Source organism: Lithobates pipiens, unplaced genomic scaffold (genome assembly GCF_037356315.1).
Source record: "Lithobates pipiens isolate NorthernLeopardFrog02 unplaced genomic scaffold, aLitPip1_a1.2 Scaffold_3, whole genome shotgun sequence".
In the NCBI taxonomy this organism is placed as follows: domain Eukaryota; kingdom Metazoa; phylum Chordata; class Amphibia; order Anura; family Ranidae; genus Lithobates; species Lithobates pipiens.
This window is the reverse complement of record NW_027507790.1, coordinates 201,719,359-201,725,358: the sequence shown is the minus strand read 5'-3', so window position 1 is coordinate 201,725,358 and position 6,000 is coordinate 201,719,359. Positions and strand designations below refer to the sequence as shown.

The window sequence follows — 6,000 nt, the reverse complement described above, 5'->3', positions numbered from 1 at the left end:
TGAAGTACATACTGTTTTTTTTTGTCCTGTGCCTACTCCGTGGCTTGTGCCCGGTATAGTTCTTCCAAATTGGAGAGGCGATGTTCTAGGTAGTTTAGCCAGTTGTGTCTTGCGCTTGCAGTGCAGACCAAGTGCGCTTAGTAAGCACCGGTTTTGTCACGCAGGGTTTTCTCTTGGCGCATTTGTTGCTCATTGAATTGGACTGCCCTAAGCTGTCACACGTAAAAACGTGTGCTAGCGTGACGCATGTACAACAAGATTTCCTCTCACTTCCTGTCTTTAGGACAGGAAATGGAGGTAAGTTTCCCCAAGGGTACAAAACCACTAAAAAGAGACCTGCTAGGAGTTTTCTTATTTTATCCATAAAGTAAAGTCTAGACTTTAATGGTGTCTAACGTTTATTAGCTATGAAAGGTGTGCTGTATGTAACCACGGAGGACAGCTGGGTCCAGACAGTATAAACCTATGGAATGACCTCTCCCCTGGTCTATATGGTAATCTCATTACTGCCCAGAGAAAGCTTCTACTCTAAACCAGCAGTATACATAACAGCACAGCCAGCCCCGCCCCGTCATGTGATAGGCCGCGTCATCCACGCCATGTTGTCTGGTTTGCGGAACTACATGACGTCACGCCGTGGGAAGTCCCGGGAGCCCCCCCATTGACTGCCTCCGAACGCATTTTAACCTCTTCGCCCCCAAATGGCGCCGCCCGATGGCTCCAAGCAGTACGTTTTTGCTCGCAGCTCGTGATCGGGTGGCCGCCGCCGGCGCACAATCAGGTGAACTGGACGGGAAGAGCCGGGAGGCTTCGGCTTGGTTGCCTGAAACTCTTTGAGGCCCCCGTTAGTCATGTGAAGTCCACTGTGTGGTGCAAACCAAAACAGGCACCTGTAGGGGCAGCTAAAGGTTTGGGTACTTTGCGGTGAATTCTGTGGGGACGACCGGGGGCCTTTAAGCCTGGAAAGACCCCGACTTTAGGAGTCCGCGGAGGCGCCTGCAAGGATATTCTGCATGTGTCTTGTGGTGTTTCGGGTCGTTTGAGCGTCCACCGATGAGGAGAGTGCGTCCCCCTGTGAGCTGGGACTGCAGCCCCCCTTCTCACTAGTCCATAAGCTTCCTAGTTGGAGCAATGTGTGAGTACAACTCACTTTTCCTATCCTCATTGTACACTGAGGGGGGAGACTGGGAGCCACATGTGTCCCCTAGGGGCCCCTGGCTGCTCACTGAGAACCTGGCGATGGGGGCTTACGTTCACATGTGGAGCACCAGCAACATGCTCTTTCCAAAGCTGTTCGTTGTCTGCATGTGCTGGGTCTCCCAATTTTAAAGTAGAACTAAAGGGAAAACTTTTTTTTTTCTCCTTTTGTATAAAGCAAGGGAAGATTTGTCAGTTTATTTTGGCATGTGCCCCATAGTGGAGATTCCTCTTCACTTCCTGGCTAGTAGCCAAACAGGAAGTCTCCCCAGTGAGCTACAGATAGGCAGATATCCCTTCACGTCCTACCCCAAAGCCAAAACAGGAAGTAGAGGGACATTTCCACAAGGGGACACAGGGAGATGTCCCTTCCTGTTCCAAAGCTAAAACAGGAAGTAGAAGGAAATGTCCTCAAGGGGACACAGATGGGGAGATTTCCCTTGCTGTACCAAAACAGGAAGTAGAAGAAAATGTCCTCAAGGGGACACAGACGGGGAGATTTCCCTTCCCATCCCATAGCCAAATAGGAGGTGGAAGGAAATCTTTCCAAAGCAAGTGATCCCTGTTGTGGGAACAACTCAAAATGTGCAGTTTTCTCTCAATTATAATGGTAAACAGGAGAAATGGAGAGGATGAATCTCCCTAATGGGGACACAGATGGCAATAAAGCCCGACAGGGGCTCTACTCCCTCGTCTAAAACTACAAAAAAAGTTTTTGTTTTAGTTCTACCTCAAGGGCTGTGCTGAGGGTCTGCCGGACTCCACAGAGCACCTATGGAGGGTTTAGTGAGGTCTCACACAAAATCATTCATCTGTGTGTAAACACAATAAACTTTTGTTCGGTTTTGGATAGACTAGAGGAGGATTAGAGCCCCTGTCAGTTGGTGATAGCTGTCTGTGTCCCTGCTTGGGACATGTCAGGGTAACCACTCGGACAGAAGAGAAGCTATTGGGCAGTTGTCACTGGAACAGGACGTGAGGGGACATCTGCTTGGGGACACCTGTTTTGATGACTGTCCATACGCGCACAGATTTCTTCTTTTTTTTTTTTTTGTTATTCTCACAGGCGGCTGTCAAAATACTCAATCAGCGCCTGCATCTGGTTGCAGTCATTATTTTGCTGACAATTTTACATCTGGCTCCTTCAACAAAAGACAGTTGAGCAAGGACTTTTGCTGAGTTGGATGGTGCCCACAGGGACTCCCACGGCTCAACTTTCATCCTGCAAACTGATGAAAGAAATCTGTGTACTTGGCCAGCTTTAGTCATTGAAACAGGTGTCCCCATTGGAAGACTCCCCCCCTCACTTCCTGTTCCAGTGACAACTTCCCATCACTTAATTTCTCCTGTGACCACAGGAGGAATTATCTGGGAAGTATAGACAAACGTTATGCTTCCCAGATGAAGTCCTCCTGTGTTTAAATGTATTTTTGTGAGATTTCCTCTCACTTTCACGTTTGTCTTTGGGACAGAAAGTAAAGGGAAACCAAGAAACGAGAAAAAAATCCTGATCGGGTCATAACCGTTCTATATTCTATCCACCTGTTCTTGTGCACTTCCCTGTTCCCAAGCCTGAGGACCAGGAGTCCTATAGCTAGCTACACACAGGGGGTTATTTACTAAAGGCAAATCCATTCTTCACTTGGAAGTGCAGTCGCTGTAGATCTGAAATGAGGGGAAGCTCTGCTGATTTTATCATCCAATCATGTGCAAGCTAAAATGCTGGTTTTTATTTTCCTTGCATGTCCCCCTCGAATCTACAGCGACTGCAATTCCAAGTGCACTTGTAGTGCAACGTGGATTTGCCTTTAGTAAATAACCCCCACAGTTTAATATTGAACTGTGATGTTGGATTGGATAAATTGCAGGCAGGGGGATTAAAAAAAAAAGCGTAGCAAGCACAACTTGCACCACTCTTCTAAACATAGCAAATAGTGCAGATGCTGCTCCTAATTAACAAAAGGGGCAAAATCGGTTTTCTGTGATTGATTTATCAAAACTGGAGAGTGCAAAATGTGGTGCAGCTCTGTATAGAAACCAATCGGCTTCCATTTTTCTTTTTCAATTGAACAAGCTGAAAGGGGTTGTAAACCTTTGTGTTTTTTCACCTTAATGCAGCCTATGCATTAAGGTGAAAAAACACCTGTCAGTGACTGGCCCCCAGCCCCCCGTTTTACCCTCTATGAGCCCTCGAACTTGATCTGGCTTTCTCGAACTCTCTCTGCTCATGATAGGATAGATTGATAGCAGCGCAGCCATTGGCTCCTGCTGCTGTTAATCAAATCCAATGAGGCGAGCACTGGGGGGGGCGGGGCCGAGTGCTGCATTGGCCTCTATGGAATGCTGGACTTGGGAGCACGTCTACAAAGTAACCCCCTCTGGGAAGAGATTCTCCTAGGGGGTTATCAGAAGAGGGGAGGAGCTGTCGGGGGACCACAGAAGAGCAGGTTCGGGGCCACTCTGTGCGAAACAAGCTCCACAGTGGGGTAAGTATGGTATGTTTGTTATTTAAAAAAATAAAATAAAAAAATGTACCCTTACAATCACTTGAAGTTAGAAGCTGACTACCATGCACAGCTGCACCAGATTCTGCACTTTCCAGTTATAGACTGGCCATACATTATACAATTTTCTTGTTCAATTTTCTTTAGATTTTCCTTTAGGGCTGGTTCATACTGCTGCAATGTGAGAACCTGTGCAAATCCAGTATAGGTTCCCGCATCGCATGTCACCCGCAGGCAGTTCACACTGCCCTATGCGAAGTGCTGTGTGTGTCAATAGAAAGTTAATGCCATCCCCAGATCAGTTTGCATATCGTCAATTCGGACAGGAATCGGATTGCGTGGGTGTGGACACCCATGCGATCCGATTCTAGTGTGGACCAAAAAAGTGTCTTGCACGATTTTGATCCAAATGCAATGCAAATTCAGCCATACAGACTGTATGGTTGAATTTGAATTGCACAGACATTGCAGATGATTTGCAGAGCAGTGCGGTACAAATCACATACGATGTCCGACATCGCGGCAGTGTGATCCAGCCCTAAACTATGTAGTAGAAGGTACTGCCTGATTGCATTCAAATTGGAAAGTGTTTAGGTTTGACCTGATATTATATGGCTTTGGCAAATCAAAAGGAAGAAATCTAAAGAAAATTGTATTCTGTATGGGCCTGGCTTAGTAAATGAACCCTTGTGTTCTGCCGTGTCTGTGACTGGCTGCACACACCAATCTCTCTGCCATCGCTAATATTCTCTTTGATAAGTGAACAGCCTCTATTTATTTATTTTTACTAAATTTACCCCGCAGTGGTGAGTGTTTTTTCTGCACCGACGGAAAGAGTTTGTTAATACAAATTGTAACACAAACTGCGCAAGTGTCAGTTTTTTTCAGACATGCATAGAAAAACATTAAAAATCCTTCTACATAAAGGTCCCAATGATTATTCTCCATAGAGATGATATAAGGTGCTTGTAGAAAAATAAGGGACTCTGCTGTCTCCTCCATTAGCAAAATTGGGGGTGGAGGAATAGACTCATTCCTAATGTTCCCCAACTAGAACTGTAATACGTTCCACTACTCTGCTGATAAATATTACGCTGGGATTTACATATAGCCTTTTTCTTTTTTAAGAATTTATTTGGCCTTTTTGATTTGGATATCAAACTACACGTACGTGAAATAATATAATTATAGATACACCAAAATTTTGGCGGCTGATAATGGTGCTGAAAATGCAGTCAATGTTGCCACAATTTTACTGTGCTCATGGTGTGTTTTTGATAGGTCATGTGACTCAAAAACCATAGCAAAAATATAACATGGGTGCGTTATTGATGCATTCTTGCTGCATTTTCAATGCACTTCAACGAGGTGGGTGCATGTTTTGTTGTGTGTGTGTGTTTTTTTTTTTTTTTTTAAGCAATATTTTTAACACTACAATGGAAGCGCAAATGGACCAGTGTGGAGACATACATGGAATTTAAATGGCGATCAGCATTGTTACTGCTGATTTAAGGCCTGTAGCTCGTCTGTCTTCACCTAGTCCTTATACAATGCTTTCCAGAGTGACAGCACGGCCTCTGTTGCTGAGACCCTCCCATTGTTCTCTGCAGTGCCTGAGAAGGGGAGCGAGTGAGACACAAATGAAGGAAGATCCGGCTCAGTCAGAGGTGAAGGAAGTGTTTTATTTATAAAAAAAATAAAAATAAATGTTATTACTTTGAAGTTTGTGCATCACATAGTAACTGGTTTTGTTTATACTGTTCTTCAGTTAGTAGCCTGTAGTTGTACTTCATCAGCATGCTGCACCTATCTTCTGCCTCTCATTGGGTATATTGGATTATACAGACTTCTCGTGCCCACATCCTAAGTGTAGGGAAGTATTGTTTTCAACCTGCTCTCTTGTATGCTGTGCCCACTTTTATGGGCCCTAGAATTGTATGAGAGTGTACGTATGTACCTGCTTACCTATCCCTAATATTTCCCCAGGCCTTGGGATCTAGAGGCATGTAATGGATACTTCCTGCCACATGCTGCCCAATCTCTCTATCTAATGGTCTATTGGTCCTTGACTCTTCAGTCTAGTGGTTTAGGTCCACTCACAGACTCTTTTTATAGAGTGATCCTAGTGCATTTTGTTGCCCTCCTCGCCTGATATGGGCTTCTCTCTAGCACAAGTCCTTTGTATTAATGAAAATTGTTCTTTCACTTGTAGAAGCTGGGTTCTGTGAAATCTATAATGTAAATTAGGAAATGTAAGCATGGGGTCATTTTGTGGGCAGAAATGTCTGGCATGGGGTGG

At 45.0% G+C, this 6,000-nt stretch overlaps 1 protein-coding gene across 5 annotated transcripts in view; it reads left to right on the top strand.

Moving 5' to 3' along the window:
• The first annotated feature begins 598 nt into the window (after positions 1-598).
• The window catches only part of GPBP1 (GC-rich promoter binding protein 1), a 76,707-nt gene continuing 71,305 nt past the window's right edge, over positions 599-6,000 (top strand). Inside the window, exons 1-2 of one of the 5 annotated variants that reach the window (XM_077462695.1) lie at positions 833-1,135; positions 5,312-5,368. The gene's annotated coding sequence lies outside the window, so the exon portion shown is untranslated. Of the gene's footprint in view, positions 782-826; positions 1,136-5,311; positions 5,369-6,000 lie in introns of those variants that run through there. The other 4 variants (XM_077462694.1, XM_077462693.1, XM_077462696.1 and 1 more) reach the window with 4 other exon arrangements.